This window comes from Acomys minous, assembly GCF_964271855.1.
Source record: "Acomys minous genome assembly, chromosome: 1".
NCBI classification, from domain to species: Eukaryota; Metazoa; Chordata; class Mammalia; order Rodentia; family Muridae; genus Acomys; species Acomys minous.
This window is the reverse complement of record NC_140483.1, coordinates 141,248,192-141,266,006: the sequence shown is the minus strand read 5'-3', so window position 1 is coordinate 141,266,006 and position 17,815 is coordinate 141,248,192. Positions and strand designations below refer to the sequence as shown.

The following is a 17,815-nucleotide window of genomic DNA, read 5'->3' as shown; positions in this document are numbered from 1 at the left end:
TGCTTTCTTTTAAAGATTACTTCCGTGGGGTGTGGGGTGTGGGGTGGGTGGAGAGCAGGCATGGGTGTAGAGCGTGAGGACAGCTTGTGATAGTAGTCTCCTTTCACCTTGTGGCTTCCAGCAGTGAACTAAGGTGTCAGGCTTGAAAGTAAGCTCCTTTACCACTGGACTAGACCTTGAACTGTTAATCCTGTTTCACACCCCTCACCCAACTCCCCAGCAACTGTGGTTTCAAACCGGTGTCACCAGGCCTGCCAAAGATTTGTTTTATCATTAGCTCGCTGCTTTTTACTGGAAACGTCTACTATGTATGTCAGTATCGCAGAGGACTGCCTGAAGTATGAAATAAGCTGCACCAACAGCAACAAAACTGCCTTGTGATGCATTTCTCAGGGTGGATTCTTGTTATTAAGCAACACATGATTGTGCATTGAAATGGATAACACAAATATTCAGACCCCAGAAGATACATAAAAACTTGATCTTTCAGTTTGTCTCCTTCCTGTGTGTGTGTGTGTGTGTGTGTGTGTGTTATGTACATACATGTATCTGTTCGTTTTTGTTCAGATCTTAGTTAAAGGTAACATACTCTACCTTGTACCTTGCTTTTGTTTCTGTTGTTTTGTTGTGCTTGGCAAACACTTTACCACTGAGCTACCCCCCAGCCTTGTGTTGTTTTCTGTGTATTCATTTCACTCAGAAACTATATTGTCTAGATAATTTCATAGCAAATCATATAAGTCTTTCGGTTTGTGTTTTAAAATTACACAGGAATCGGGTATAATGATTAACCTTTGTAGTCTCAACACTCAGTGTAAACTATGATGTGAAATCCTGCCCCCGAACCTCCCCCCCCAAAAAAACCCAAAGAGCTGGACGTGGTGGTGCACGCCTTTAATCCCAGCACTCAGGAGGCAGAGACCGGCAGATCTCTGTGAGTTTGAGGGCAAACTGGTCTACAGCGTGAGTTCAAGACAGCCAGGGCTACACAGGGAAACACTGTCTCAAACCCACCCCCAAACAAGAACAACAAAACAAAAACAAAAATCTCAACAACAAATAACAAAACTCTGCCTGATAATTGTGGCCTGGGATTGTGTCTAATTAGGTAATTATTGGTAGATATTTTGGAGACTAAGCTATTACTTATTAAATTTGTTTTGATTATTTCTGTGTTTGGGTGTTTTGTGTGCATATGTGTATGTGTATCATGTGCATCCCTGGTACCTGTGGAGCCCAGAAGAAAGCACTGGACTCCTGGGATGTGACTCAGTTGCAGAGCACTTAACTAGCAGGACCAAAGCTTTAGTCTGTAATTTCTAGAAATGTAAGGGCAACATGTTTGAAACTGCATAAGCATGTTCCTTAAGAAGCCAGCCTGGTTTTGATGATTAGAGGCTGTTTCAATTCGAAGAACACATTAAATCAGAATATAAGATGGCTTCCTTCTTAATTAGTGATAATTACTTTAGGTATTGAGGGAGTAATAGGCCATTTAAAATTTAAAAACTTAATGCTCATGGGAAATGCTTTAAATGTTCATAATTAGTGTGGTTTTGCATGTTAAAGACATTAAGTCCCACTTTCTACAATGTACTTATGTTAGTTTTAGCAAAGAAGGGAACTTCTTTCTGCTGCCTAGTACATTCTGGTCTGAAATTAAAAGGGATGAGAAGATGTTTTCTGTGCTGCCCTTTGTACCTTTGTTTCTTGGTTTATTTATTGATTTTTCCAGTGCCTGAGAGCCAAACCTGGGGTTTACACCCTCAGCCCCTAGGAAACTTTACAGAGAACAGGGAAAGTGTCCGTGTAACCTAGAGCTTGCTGTGCAGTGGAAGGGAGGATGACTCTGAGCTGCTCCTCTAGTCTCCGCCTCCCAAGAACTGTGGCTCCCTGAATACTTCCTGGTTGTACCGCAGAAGAAAAATATTACTTTACCCTTTAATTTTGCATTAAAAATTAATGATCTCTAAGTATTACATGTTTATTCCAAGATTTATTATCATGTTGTCCTCAAGCTCTACCCACCTCATGCCAACTCTCCACCCCCCCCAAGGAAATTTTTTTTTTTTAAGGGACAGGGTTTCTCTGTGTAGTCCTGGCTGTCCTGGACTCGCTTTGTAGACCAGGCTGGCCTCCAACTTACAGAGATCCACCTGCCTCTTCCTCCCAAGTGCTGCGATTAAAGATGTGGGCCACTCAGCTGCGCCCAGCCCGCAAGTAACCTTAAAAAGAAAGAAAGTAAAGTTCTAGGCCCCAGAGGCCGATTTAGCATTTAGCAAGACTTTCTCACAAAAGACAATAGGAGGGGACTGGAGAGATGGCTCGAGGTTAAGAGCGCTGACTTATAAGAGCACTGGGCTTATTTTTTACATTCTTTAAGTTTGTTTGTACCTTTGTGACCTCTTTTTTTAGTCTTCCTCTTACCTGATGAACATACACAGCAAATTGAGCTACTATTGATACTTTCAAGGGATATTTGACTATTTAAGATGTTTTGAGAGAGATTTTAGAGACTAACTGTGGTGGTGCACGCCTTTAATCCCAGCACCGGGGAGGCAGAGGCAGGTGGATCCCTGAGTTTGAGGCCAACCTAGGCTACAAAGCAAGCCCAGGACAGACAAGGCTATGCAGAGAAACCCTGGCTTGGAGAGATTCCCTGCATTCTCATCCGTGCTTTTATCTTGTCTTGCCTGGTTGATGTGTTCTCACCTTCCCTCCATCCCCTGCCGCAGCTCAGCCCCGGTGCTCCGCTCTCTGCTCTGCCCCAAAGCTACATTCCAGTCTGAACCAGTCAGTAGCAGAACAACACCCGGTTCATCTCTGTGTTGCTGCTACCCACTTTGCCACCTTCTCATAGACAGAAAGCACTCTTCCTGGAAACATCCTCATAGATAGAGCCAGGACAGTCTGTCATAGCAAAATACCACCCCCCTCACTTTACAGCCGTTTGCACTGCTACTCCTCAAGTCAAGAAGCCACAGGCAGCCGTGTGCTGCAGCCCACAACTTTTAATCCTAGCACTTGGGAGGCAGAGGTAGGCAGATCTCTGTAGGCCAGCCTGATCTACAGAGCTAGTTCAAGGACAGCCAGGACTACACAGAGAAACTCTGGGGGTGAGGGGGGGGCATGGAGAAGAAGCCACAGGCACAGGTCTTGTGATGGCTAATATTGTCATCTTGTAGAATCACCAGTGAAATAAATAAACACCTGCAGGGCTTATCTTGATTAGGTGGGAAGACCTGCTTGTCAGTTCATTTTATCCCAGCAGAAGAAACGAAGATTTCTCATGTGATGATGTAAAGGTTGTGCGGTGTAAGGCCAGCTTTAAGAAATACCAAGTGAAATTTAGAAGCTGACCATATATGGTACTTGGAAACACTGGCTGCTTTGAGGCCAGTAATTACCATCTCTCCATCCCCAGTAAAGGACAGTAGTTTGTGTAACTCGTATGGGAGAGGAGAATCATCTGTATGCATATGCACACAAACTCCCAGAACAGAGTTGTGAAGGTCAGCCTCTGGTTTATGGTACAGCCGTGTTGTTAGGCGCTTGATAGGTTTAACATTGACAAAATCTGGGAAAGCCAAATGGAAATGACTGGAGATGAATGCGATGTAGAATGCGTTGGAGGTCAACCTCGCGTCAGCTCCTGATACTTTATCAGAAGTAAAACTGGCTATAATATTATGGGGAGACCCTGAAGGGAAATGTGGGTGGAGGCTCTTCTATCCATCATAGAACCAGACAGTTCTCTGGTCATGATTCTGAAAGCGAGATGTTTGATGGAGAGCTGCATTTTGAATTAGAGTGTTGCTGATTATTTGATATGTAATGGAAGATGAAAAAGCACTTATAAGAAATAATTCAGCATATAAAAACAAATAACTCCCGACATGGAGGTGATGTAAAGGAAAGTCTGTGCTGCCTGTCAAGAGAATCCAGTCTATGAGACGCTTAAAAGAGAAGTGAAAAGAAGTACAACTCTCTCCAAACGTGTCTTTCCCAAGAGAAGTATTGGGTAGCTCAAAGAAGACAAGTGTCCTGGAATACAGGAATGGGCTACTGAGAGCTAAACCAATTCCCGTGAGTTTTCTTCAGATAAAAATAATAAATCCAGGCAGAGTGTGATGGCGCATGCCTGTAATCCCAGCACTCTGGAGGCAGAGGCAGGCGGATCACTGTGAGTTCGAGGCCAGCCTGGTCTACAAAGGGAGTCCAGGACAGCCAAGGCTACACAGAGAAACTTTGTCTGGAAAAACAAAAACAAAAAGCAAAAAAAAAGATAAATCCATTGGTCAAGCCAACAAGGGGAAGAAAGGGAGGAAGTAGTTTATGGCTAGGCATAGTGGAGCATACTTGAGGTTGAGGCAGAAGGGCTAGTAAACCTAAAGATCCTTTTTACATATTTATGGCAACTTGTAATTAATGGTTTTGTGAAACTTTCCCACCTAAGTTTCTTTGTTGTTGTTGTTATTGGACCTAGATACAGTGAGCTAAAATGAATTATAGTGTCTTTATTCACAAAAGCAAATACTGTTCCACATCACCGTGTCCTATACATGATATTTGTAGTCCGTGGAACCCAGCCTTAATGTTAAGAAGAGGAAACTACCATGGTGCTTTTTCCTCACTCTAGTAGGTTTACAGTTATGCAGAATGGTTCTTAGTCATCAACGCCTAAAATTGTCAATGAGATATGAAATGAAATATTTCCATAACAGTTAATGTCTGTTATGTTTTAGTGGGACCAGCTGGAAAGCAAAAACCAGTTAGTCTAAGCAGACAGCCATACTTCAGCCATTGAGGGTTGGGATCACAGGTGTGTGTCGCGACACCCTTCTTGATATGTCTTTTTTTGCTTTTTTTTGTTTTGTTTTTTGAGACAGGGTTTCTGTGTGTAGCCTTGGCTGTCCTCAACTTGCTTTGTAGACCAGGCTGGCCTTGAACTCACAGTGATCTGCCTGCCTCAAAGAGCGCTGGGATTACAGGCGTGCGCCACCACGCCCGGCCCTTTGACATGTCTTAGTTCTCAGAGACAATAAAAATGAGGATGTGTGTGTTTGTCCTTTTTCTTTTTTTCTTTTTTAAAGATAGGGTTTTTCTTGTTGTTGTTGTTGTTTTGTTTTGTCCTGGAACCACTCTATAGACCAGGCTGACCCTGAACTCACAAATCCTCCTGCGTGTGCCTGTGCCTGTACCTCCTCAGTGTTGGGATTGGATTAAAGGCGTGCACCACCACAGCCTTGCCAACATGGCCTCCTTTGTGTTACTCTGTCATTGTCCTCTCTACTTAAGCCCTGACATTCCCCCCTTTCTTCCTTTGTAGCACTTTCTTTCTCTGCTACCCCTGTTTCCTTCCCCCTTTCCCAGTGGTCTCTCTACTCTTCTGGCCTCTACATTTCCTTCAGGTATATTCACAGAAACCTAAAGGTTAAGAGCTAGGATAGAGCTATAAGAGCGATCAGGTGACATTTGGCTTTCTGGGTCTGAGTTACCTCACTCAGTATATTGTATATTATTTTCCAGTTATATCTATTTATCAGCAGATTTCATTTTTCTTTACAGCTGAATAGAATTTCATTGTGTACGTATGCTGCATTTTTATTACCCATTCATCAGTTGATGGACACCTAGGCTACTTCTCCAACTCACACTGTCTGTGCTATCATGCAAGCTGCCAAGAGAAAAAAGGTATCACCAGTCCTGCCCAGCTATAGATCCTGGGGACTACTCAACTGCCTGGCAAGGTATGCCCGATAGTGCAATAGTGGCAGCAATAGCTTGGGGTAACCAACAGATATCTGTTTGGACTTAAGGCCTGCTTAGTGATACACTTGGAACTGTATCCAAGACCAGCTCACGAGGAGAACTGACTACTACCATTTACTTAGGTTGATAAAGTAGTGCTTTAATAAACTGCCTTCTAAGTACACACCTTGACACACGTAGATAATGGCACGTCTCATATATCTAGAAGCTTCTTTTTGTAGGAGATAAAGACTAATTACAGAAAACCTCCCAATAGGTGCACAACTGAAAGATATATAAAAGTCTCTTAACTGTCTTAAGTATTAAAATTATGTATTAGCCTCTTATGGTTTTTTTCTTTTTTTTTCCTTTTGGTTTTTTGAGACTGAGTTTCTCTGTGTAGCCCTGGCTGTCCTGGACTCCCTTTGTAGACCAGGCTGCCTTGAACTCATATCAATCCGCCTGCCTCTGCCTCCCAAGTGCTAGGATTAAAGGCATGTGCCCCCATACCTGGCTATCCTCTGTGTTTTAACTTAAAGTCTCATAGATTTAAAAAAACAACAAGCGGCCAGATGTGGTGGCACATGCCTTTAATCACAGCACTGGGGAGGCAAAGGCAGGCGGATCTCTGTGAGGTGAAGGCCAACTTGGTTTACAAAGCGAGTCTAGGACAGCCAGGGCTGTTACATAGAGAAAACTTGTCTGGAAAAACCAAAACTAAACCAACCAACCAACCAAACATAAACTGAAAGCCAGTATCATTCACACAATGAACATAGTGTATTCATAGGTAGGTAAGTATTTCAGGGAAAAGATAAGAGAACAGAGCTAACACTAATTTGCAGCTGTTAACCCAAAAGTGAGATGATTAAACATTTAAAAAAAATTTTTTTTTTGAGACAGGCCTTGAACTTATTTCATGATTTTGTTTCTATATCCTAAGTGCTTACCTGGTACAAACACTTTAAAAATATTTTATTTAATGTACATTTGTGTTGTTGTTGTTGTTGTTGTTGTTGTTGTTGTGTGTATGTGTGTGTGAGGTAGGGGGAAGACGGGGAGAGATCTCCTGGAACTGGAGTTAAAGTCAGTTGTGAGCTGTGAGTTGTGGCAATATGGGTGCTGGGAATTGAACCCAGGTCTTTTGGAAGAGCAGCCAGTGCTCTTAACCACTGAGCCATATATCCAGTCCCTGCTGTAAATATTTTTAAATACTTGTATTAAAATTAGCTGTTAGAATGGCAGTTTTGTTTTCATTTAACCTTTTTAATATTATGATCAGAATTTAAGTTTAATACATGAGTAGTCTATTAACATTGATTATTTTGGGAAGTTTATTTTGTTTTAAAGCAAATGAAATACATGATTTATACATGAACTTAATAAGGAGCTTTTAAACATACTATTGGTGCTATAACTCAGGTATGGGGTATTTCCCTAGCATGTGTAAAGCCTTGGATTTAATCCCCAGTGTAACAAAGAGAACACTAGTTGTGGCTGTTTGAAGGAGCATGGCTCTCACCGGCCCCTGCGTCTGAGGACTCGGTCCTCAGTGGAAGTGTCGAGGAAAGATTAGGACGCGTTGACTCGCTCTTGGTTTGAGGTTTCAGCTGACTCAGGCTGTTTTGAGGTAGCTCTCTACTTTCTTGTTTGTGGTTCCTGTTGCTATGCCTTCTCTTTGCCACCATGGACTCTAATCCTCTCTTACCATAAGCAAAATTAAATTAATGCTTCCTTTATAAGATGCATTGATCGTGGAGTTTTAATAGAACAGTAGAAAAGTAGCCAAGATAGTACTCTGTCAGACTGATAATCTAGGAATCAAACCATGAAATCATGTCTTGACAGGTGCTTTTCCACCCAAGGTGTACCCCCTGCTCTTTATGAGTGCTCCATCTGCATGTGCACTTGCACACCAGAAGAGGGCACCAGATCTCAGTATAGATGGTTGTGAGCCACCATGTGGCTGCTGGGAATTGAACTCAGGATCTCTGGAAGAGCAGCCAGTGCTCTTAGCCACTGAGCCATCTCTTCAGCGCCCTGCTTTTATTTTTGAGACAGGGTCTCTCCATGTAACTTGCCTGTCTTGGACTTCCTTTGTAGACCAGGCTGGCCTTGAGCTCAGAGATTCGCTTGCCTCTGTCTCCCGAGTGCTGGGATTAAAGGAGGGGAGGGTGCCACCATGCCTGGCTTCCCTGCTCTTATTTTAAAACAACAATTTTGTTACTTTTAAATTTGAAAAAAAAAAAAAAGGTGATGCTATGTGGCACAGTGAGTTCCCATATGTTTGTAGGTCCAGTTTCCCTTTTCCCCTTCTGTGTGTGATAGAATCTTACTCCATAGCCCAACTAAGCTGGAACCCACTGTGTAATTCAAAGAGCCTCAAATTCTGAAAAATTCTCCTTCTTTAGCCACCATGTCTGGAAATCTTTCTGGTTTTTAGAGACAGGGTTTCTCTGTGTAGCCATGACTGCCCTGGACTTGCTTTGTAGACCAGACTGGCCTTGAACTCACAGCGACCCACCTGCCTCTGTTTCCCTAGTGCTGGGATTAAAGGCATGCGCCACCACACTTGGCTAATGTGTGGCTTTTTAAGCACACACACCTACCACACCATCACCTCCTCCTCCATTTGTTTGTTTGTGTTTAATTGTCTGTGTGTGCACTACATGCATGCAGGTGCTAGTGGAGGCCAGAAGAGGGCATCAGATCCCTAGAGCTGGGATTAGGGGTGCTTGTGAACCCACTTGGTGTGGGTTCTGGGAACCAAACCAGAATCCTCTGCAAGGGCAGAAAGTTTTCTTTCTTTCTTTCTTTTTTTTCTTTTTTTGGTTTTTCCAGACAGGGTTTCACTATGTAGCTTTGGCTGTCCTGGACTTGCTTTGTAGTCCAGGCTGGCCTCGAACTCACAGAGATCCGCCTGCCTCTGCCTCCCTAGTGCTGGGATTAAAGGCGTGTGCCCGCACCGCCTGTCTCAGAAAGTACTTTCAACCACTGAGCCATCTATTAAGCTCCTTATTATGATTATTATTACTATTATTGTTGTTTTAAACCAGAGTGTCATGTAGTCCAGGCTCCAGCTCACTATGTAGCAGACAATGGCTTTGAACTCCTGTTTCTCCTGCATCCACCGGTGTATGTGCACGTGCGCATGTTACTACACCCAGTTTTCCATATTTTGTGTAAGTGTGTATCTGTGTGTGTATTCAGACTATAGATTGATATTAGATGTCTTCAGTCACTTAACTACCTTTTTTTTTTTTTTTGACGTTTCAGAAAGATTTTATTTCCAAATTAAGACTTGTAAGAAAGAGAGCCATATGCCCCCCTTGCCTCCAGCTTCTGGCTGAGACTGAAAAGTCCGGTACAACAAGCCATACTGAACTCATTTAGAAACAGTCACAAGAACAAAAAGCAACCATAAAGACCTCAGGGAGGAATGAAAAGAGCGTCGGTCTTTGACAACATCTCTGCTGCTACACAGGCACTGGATCACCTAGAATCTTAAATGGGACTTACAAATTGTTCAGTGGCTTCTTAGATGTTCCCCGGAGCTTAACTCCAATCTGACTCCATGATTTCCATAAACAGGACAACACCAGAATGTGGCCACCGTTCAGCAACACATTCTCTCATGCCTAAGACAAAGCGTTCATTAGATTGTTCTTAAATTATATGGTGTTAAGCTTTATCATTTGTCATGAAGTTCATAGCACAGTTTAATTATCCATTTCCATGGGAAGACATTAAGTTCAGTTACCACCAAGATAGGACAGTCTTTGGGTATGTAGAAACAGGTAAGTGTAAACTGGCACCATTCTCAACACAGTTTTTTTTTTTTATAGATTTATTTATTATGTATACAGTGCTCTGCTTGCATTACACCTGCCTGCCAGAAGAGAGCATCAGATCACTGATGGTTATGAGCCACCATGTGGTTGCTGGGACTTGAATTCAGGACCTCCAGAGGAGCAGTCAGTGCTCTTAACCCCTGAGTCCCTCAACATACTTTTTTTGTAACTTGTGTAGTAGATATTGCCAAATAGAATGTAACAGGACCAGTAATCAACACTGTAACACTTACACTGCATCAAAGAAGAATGGTTTTATACACACACACACACACACACACACACACACACACACACACATTCTTGTAGCTGGATTCTAATTTATTCTAATAAATTTAATACACTACATTGTTCCGCTTATACACATCAGTAATGAGAGATGTGTATATACGTGTAAAGTTTTTTCATACACACACACACACACACACACACACACACACACACACGTGCTCGTAATATTTAGTATACACACTAGATCACAATAACCTCAACTAGGTGGCATCTACTTAGTGACTACTAATCAGCTCATTTAACAATCTTATCTTTAAAAAAACAGGCTGCGGGGAAACACAGTTGAATATGAGACACAGAATAAAGCGTGTAATAATGACTTGGTTGGTTAAGATTTAAATTTAAGCACATTGTATTATTTAGCACATCTCTAGCCATATGAATTTCTCTGTGACTTTTAGGACTCAGGTTTATATAATCAACTTAAACCCAATGAAAAAGAAAACAATTGAACCAGCAATCAAATCACATTTTTTTTTGAAAAAAAATTAAATGAAATTCCAAGGTACTTGTTACAAAGACATTTAAAATATCTTAAAATAGAAGTACTTTAAAATTTTAATTTTTGTACCCTCATAATATAGAATCAAAGATAGAAAACATTCAATATTGAATTCTAAAAATGGATATTTATGAAATATAACTAATAAGCAATAATTAAAAGCTAGCCATAACTCTATGCTTTAAAAGAAAGATTTGTTTTATGTGTATGGATTTCCCCTCCATGTATGTATGTATACCATGTACACGCCCTGTGCCCTCAAGTCAAAAGCATCACATCCATCCCCTGAACCGGAGCGACAGGTAGCTGTGAGCCATCCTGTGGGAACTGAATCTAGGTCCTCTGTAATAGCAGACCCATGCTCTTAACAGGTGAGCCATCTCTTCTACTTAATGTTTCAGAGAGATAAAAAAGAGCTGTAGCTGAGGCAGACAGCTCCTGAGTGTAATCCCAGCACACAGAAGGCTGAGGCAGGATCCCAGACTCCAGCCAGTCTGGGACTTACAGTGTCCAATGACCCTGTCTCCAAAGTAAATAGAAGAAAGTGAAGCCAGGCGGTGGTGGTGCACGCCTTTAATCTCAGCACTCAGGAGGCAGAGGCAGGTGGATTGCTGTGATTTCGAGGCCAGCCTGGTCTACAAAGCAAATCCAGGTCAGCCAAGGATACACAGAGAAACCCTATATGGAAAACAAAACAAAACAAAACAAAACCACAAAAAAAAGAAAAAAAAAAAAAAAAGAAAAAAGAAAAAAAATGAGGGAGGAGAGAGAGGGCAGGTGGTGGTGGTAATGCTAAAAACCTGAAACCTTAAGTTATGTGAGGCTTTCACAGACAACCGTGCTATTGCCTCCTTTTTGCTGTAGTCAATTGAAATATTCTAATACAGGATAAACTACCAGGTAAACAGAAATCACTAGGATAAACAAACAGATATGTAATTTTACTGACATATATTGGTCGAATTGCTTTCCGAGAGTGGTTTCTCATTTCATCAAAGCTTGAGGTCATCTTTCTAGCAAAAAGTGGTGTATACTGAAGGGTGACCTTGCACTTCTGCCTCCACTTCCTGAGTGCGTGCTGAGTGCTGCGGATCAAACGCAGTTCCCCCATGACAGCAAGCTCTACCCCAGCTGAGCTATGTGTCCACCCCCTATATCTCCTTTGCTGACAATTGGAAAGTATGTTTAATATTATAAAATTACCCTTTTGTTCATTACCCACTTTTTGGGTTGCTGTTGTTGAGACAGATTGTGCTGTGCTGCCCAGGCTGGGTTCAGATTCCCTATCGCCCTGCCGCAGAGTAGCAGGACTGACAGCTCATACTGAATATCACTGCGTCCAGATCCACCACCAGCTTTATACTTACCTTGGGAACCATTCAAAGACTGTGCTTTCATCCCTAAATTTAAAAAAAATGCTTCCCTTTTCTTTTTATGCCACCTGGGTTTCTAAGTCTCCATTAGCAACAGTCTCAGACTCCAACACCTTTGTTCAAACCTTTACTGTGTATGTGAGCAAGCATATATAGGGTCAGGCATTGCCTTTTCCATGGTTTGCTTTGCCTTAATTCTGTATTTTTCTATTTTAAGTTAGCTAGACAATTTTGTATTAATGGAAAAAAAAAGTTTGCCTATCTCATATAAGGTTTTGACTTTGCTCTGTACCATAAATACAATATAATAATTTCAAATAATTTAAAGTATTAAATTTATAATTTTGGCATATGAGTGTATAATTTTAATTATTACTCATTTGTTTACCCATTCACACCAGTGGTAAGGATAAGGAAGTTTTATTTTGGTTTTGGTTTTTCGAAACAGGGTTTCTCTTTAGTCCTGACAGTCCTGGACGAGGCTAGCCTCGAACTCACAGAGATCCACCTCCATCCTTCATAGGTGTGTACCACCATGCCCAGCTAACAGCTTTCTTATCCATCCAACTACACCACTGTTTGACTAAGACTTCTTCTCTATTAGCCTACCCCACGCCCCAGTCTCTGCCTCTGAAGTGTGGCCATGATTAAAACCCCTTTCCTGGTTTTTACCATTTGGTCTTTGGGACTGGTGTACCTGCTTTTTGGAGCCCGTTAGAGTCAAAACTCTAGCCTAGGATGCTAGTAACAGTTCCAGTCATATTTACCAAGTACTTTGGACTTTCCTTGTGATTTTCATTTTAAAGATTTATTTATTTTATTTTGTGTGCATTTTGCCTGATGTATGTATGTGTACCATATGCACACAGTGCCAGAATGGTACTGGAGTTACAGATGGTTGTGAGCTGCTGTGTGGGTGCCGAGAATCAAACCTAGGTCTTCCTCAAGAGCAGCCTTTGCTCTTAACTGATGAGCTATCTATCTGTTTTGTACTTAGCTCATAGCTCAGTTTTAGCTCCTCTGTCATCTAGGTGAGAGAAGCATGGGAGAATGGCAGAATAGAAGGATCCAGAGGGTCCTAGAAACCTACAAGAAGAACATTATGACGGGCAGATCTAGGCCCAGGGTTCCTGCTCAAACTATGGCACCAGCCAAAGACAATACGTGCAGTAAACTTCAAACCCCTACCCAGATCTAGCCAATGGACAAGACATTCTCCACAATTGAGTGGGGAGTGGGGTCTGACTTTCACAAGAACTCTGGTGCCCCACATTTGACCACGTCCCCTGGATGAGGAGAGCTGCCGTGTGGGTGCCGAGAACCAAACCTAGGTCTTCCTCAATCAAGAGCAGCCTTTGTTCTTAACTGATGAGCCATCAATCTGTTTTGTACTTAGCTCATAGCTCAGTTTTAGCTCCTCTGTCATCTATGCCAGTGTCACATTGTCTTAGTTCCTGCCTGTAGCTATCAATTGATTCTTGGTATCAGTTTACATCAAGTGTTCTTACCTGGCTCTTCAAAATTGGTTTAACTTGTTTGTGTGGAATTAACAAGCAACTGTCAAATTCTGTTTTTAAAAAAATCCCAGGAGAGTTTCATTAGCAATACTTTGAATTTTTTGTTTTGTTTTGTTTTCTTGATTTTGTTTTTTGTTTTTTTATGTTCAATTATTACAGTTCATCTGGTAGGAAGATACTCTAATGATTCTCTTCTGTTCTGTGCAGTAATAACAGGAAGGACTATGACTTGAGTTTCATACCTGGGCTGGAGAGATGGCTCAGCAGTTAAGAACACTGTCTGCTCTTCAAGAGGTTCTGAGTTCAATTCCTACAGCTACATATTGATTGACTCAACCATCTGTACTGGGATCTGATGCCCCCTTATGGTGTGCAGGTGTACATGCAGACAGAGCACTCATACACATAAAACAAATCTTTAAAAAAGGTATCATACCTATTAAAAAGTGGTTATTTAGTGTATGAATATTGCAGTAAATATGCTAGCTTGTGAAAGTGGACATTACGAGTAAAGTGTGTATCAGAGGAATCAGTTTAAGTTTGATGGTAGAAGGAGTGCTTTGAAATGGATCCAAAAATGTATGGACAGGTATCTTAATTACTTCTCTAATGCCATGAATAAACACAGTCACCAAGACAGTTTATAATGTAAAGCATTTAATTGGAGCCCTGCTCACAGAGGGTGAGTCCATGAGCATCATTGTGTGAAGCATGGCAGCAGGCAGAAGGCAGGCATGGTGCTGTAGCAGTAGCTGAGAGTTTACATCTGATGTCAGAGCATAAAGAAGAGAGGAGGCTTGTTGTAAATGGCACCCTCAGTGACACACCTCCTCCAGGACCACACCTCCTGATCCTTACCAAGTAGTTCCACCAAACAGAGGCCCAAGCATTAAACAAGAGGGCCTTTCTCATTCAAGCCACCACAGTCAGTGTGATGTCTAGGGTCCATTGTAAGCTTGGTAGGTTCTGGAATCACCTAGAAGACAAGCATTGGGACATGTCTGAGAAGAATTGCTTGGATTTGGTTGTCCTCTGGACATGCCTGTGAGGGTATTATCTTGATAAGGTTTGTTGATGTGGGCAGCACCTTTCCCTGGGCTTGTGTTCTAGACTGTAGAAGGGGGAGGAGTGAGCCGACTGTGAGCATGCCTCACTCCTCACGCCTTTGCTTCCTGCAGAGGATGCTGTGTGACTAGCTGCCTCCTCCCACTGTGAGAGGTTCCCCTCAGACTGGGGTCCAAATAATCCTCCTCCCTGCATTTCTTTTTCCAGGATATTTTATCCCAGTAACGGGCAAAGTAACTAAGACAGTACGCATGGTTAGTATCATTCATAGTGAAGTGAGGTATCTGCTGCATGCATGTCATCTGGGCATTTTGTATTTTCTTAAGTATCTCAGTGCTACAGGGTACAAGTTATACCTTTTACCCAACTTAAAAAAAAAAAAAAAAGAAAGAGGTGTGGTCTTGGTAGCTCAGTTTGTAATCACAGCACTCAGAAAATGGACGTAGGAGGAGACTCAGGACTTAAAGGGCAAACCATGGCTACACGAGACCATATCCCACTCCCCACCCCTAACCTGTAGATATAGAAGCAACACATACAAAATTTATGTTTTCTCATACTATGTTGAAACAGCTTTGCTGTTTTTTTGTTTGGTTTTTCAAGACAGGGTTTCTCTGTATAGCCCTGGGTGTTCTGGACTCGCTTTTAAGACCAGGCTGGCCTTGAACTTACAGAGATCCACCTGCCTCTGTCTCCTGAGTGCTGGGATTAAAGGCGCCCGCTTCTTTGTGAGTTTTATATCATGCACCCTAGTCCCACTCATCTCTCTGTCCCTTTGTATCTGCTCTCCGCCCTTGAAACCTCCTCCAAGTCAAAGCATAGAAAACATCTTGTCCTGGAAGCTAGTGTCTAGTGTCTCACACACAGTACACCCCTTTCTTTGTCCACAAAGTTTTACTTGCAAATGTTCATTGCAGTGAGTTATTGGTTTGGTTCTAGGCCTCTGGCTTCTGCTACACCATTGATATCGGATCCTCACCCGACTCCTCTTAGCTATCCCGTGCTGCCCGTGTCATGGAGGTCATGCAGCTTTGGGTTAGCAGCACCAGCCCTTTCACATGCTTCAGCAGTTTGTAGGTGAGGATCTGGGCCTGGTTGGTTGATGCGTTGGTTAGTCAGCGAGCTCTCCCATGTCTGTACCACCAGGGCAAGCTCTCCAGCACTGCCCTGGCTAGCTCACCCAGTGCCTCCTCCGGCAGGGTCGCCTCCTCTGCTTTCATGCCCCAGGGGCTGGCTCACCTGCACTCACAGCAGAGCCAGCTCCTCTCTGCTGCCCAGTACAGATGTGGAGCTCTCCCAGGCTGGTGGGAGACTGGGCCAACTCTGGCTCTCAAACCCTCTGGACTGGCTCCCCTGTACTTCCCGTACATTCGCCATCAGGGCCATCTCCACTGAGCTGCCCAGGTGAGGTGCAGGGCCTGCTCTCCCGAGTGCTGCAGCCAGTGAGAGGCAGGTCCAGTTCTGCACAGCTCTTGGACAACTATGTGGTTCCAGGTGGCTGCCAAGACCAAGGCCATCTGTGAGGTCTTTAGTGGTAACATGAGCCGTGGGCATCGACACGGACCCCTGCCACTGCATGACCATGGACCCAGACATGTCCCTCAGCAGCAGCACAGCCTGGGACTTCACCATGGTGTCAGGGGGAGGGCTGGTTACGCACAACAGGCTGCTCCTCTCCACCCTTGCGTCTCCAGTTCCATCTCTTCTTCCTACTCAAACTATTCTGCTTCTCTTTTCCCCATCTCTCCAGCTTGTACTTGTACCTTGCAGTGGTTCCCGCTCAGTGGACCATGTGGCTGGCAGTCCTTGGGTGCCCTCCTCTGCTGGCACTATGTGGCATGGCAGCGAGTGTGCCTCTAGGTGTCTACAGCCTGTGTCGGCAGGCAGATCCCGGGATGTCTTCTTTTTCCTGCGCTGTGTTGCCTGGCTGGCAGCAGGCCTCTGGATGTCTACAGCTCCCCTCCTCTCTCAATTAAAATTTGAATTCTTGTTAGGATTTCATTTTTACTATTTAAAGTTTTTATTAATTCCTTTGTTACTCTGAGTTGTTTTTTGCCATCTTGTTTGAATTCTCCATGTTGGAAGGTTTTTGTTTGTTTTATTTTTTGGCTTTTCCAGGCAGGGTTTCTTTGTGTAGCCCTGGCTGTCCTGGATTCACTTTGTGGACCAGACTAGCCTCAAACATAGGGAGACACACCTGCCTCTGCCTGGGATTCAGGCGTGCACTATCGTGCCCGTCTTAGAAGCTTTTCTTAAATGTCACGTGGTCCCTGGGTGTCCACATTTAAAGGTACATCCACACTAACGAGCTTATTCTGAGCTGCAAGCCTGGCTGTCGGTTCTTTTTTGTTTTTGTTCTGTAAGTTTTACTAAAACAGGATCCAGTGGTCCTGGCCCCCTTCAGTCTGTCTTTGAGTCCCAGGAAAGGCCCAAGAATTATATGTTCTGCAGTGAGATTGGAGCTGTTTCTCTTTGTCGTGGAATGTTGACTTAATACTGGGAAAATAAGAGATGCTTCCTTTCAGCCTTGTCCAAACACATGTTAGACTCCCTGCTGGGGACGAGAGGAGCCCTGTCCTGCGTGGTCTCTTCATTGTAGAGGACAAGGAACAAGATAAGGGCGACTTGGCTAATGAGTAAGCTCTCCAGATTCCTTCCACTTAACTCTTCTCCGCCCTTATTTCCAGAGGTACTTACTGCTCCCAGTTCTTGAGCCCTTTGGTGATTTTACAGCTAGCACTTCCTGTTTGGTGGTGTGTTTTGAAACAGGATCTTACTTTATAGCCCAAGCTGGCCTCAAACTTGCTCAGTTCCTGCCTCTACTTTTGAATCCCAGTTGTTGGTTTGACAAGTACACATCACCATAATGATTTCACTTTTTGTTTTTATTACATACATACTGTCTGTCTGTCTGTCTGTCTTGTGTGTATGCCACATGTACAGAGGAAAACTTGGAGTAACTTCTCTCCTTCCATCAATGGGTCCCAGGGATCAAATTCAGGTTGTCAGGCCTGGCAGCAGGCACCTTTACCGGCTGAGCCATCTCACCAGCTCCTGTTTTTTCAGACCTAAAAATTCCTGAGAAGTCATATTTTTTCCTTTGAGTGTTAATATTCCATATACTGTCTTAGTCACTCTATTGCTGGGAGACACAATTAAATGACTAGGGCATTTAATTGGGGGCTGGCTTAGTCCATTATCATGGTGGGGAGCATGGTGGTGGCACACAAACAGGCATGGTGGTGGTGAGGTAGCTGAGCGTTTACATCCCGGTCCACAGGCAGCAGGAAGAGAGAGAACTGGCCTTAGCATGGACTTCTGAAACCTCAAGGCCCACCCCAGAGACACACTTCTTCCAAGGCTGTGCCTCCCAGCCTTCTCAAATAGTGCCACTCAAAAATATGACCCTGTGTGGGGCATTCTTATTCAAACCACCACATACGCTTGCTTTCTTTCTTTCTTTCC

At 43.2% G+C, this 17,815-nt stretch overlaps 1 protein-coding gene across 5 annotated transcripts in view; it reads left to right on the top strand.

Annotated features, from left to right (window-relative positions):
- ZNF292 (zinc finger protein 292) overlaps positions 1–17,815 on the top strand; it is a 76,820-nt gene that overhangs the window by 8,501 nt on the left and 50,504 nt on the right. For 2 of the 5 annotated variants that reach the window (XM_084784209.1, XM_084784210.1), the window contains exon 2: positions 5,569–5,750. The exons of the other annotated variants lie outside the window; for them this stretch is intronic. The gene's annotated coding sequence lies outside the window, so the exon portion shown is untranslated. The remainder of the gene's footprint in view (positions 1–5,568; positions 5,751–17,815) is intronic. 5 annotated transcript variants of the gene reach the window in all.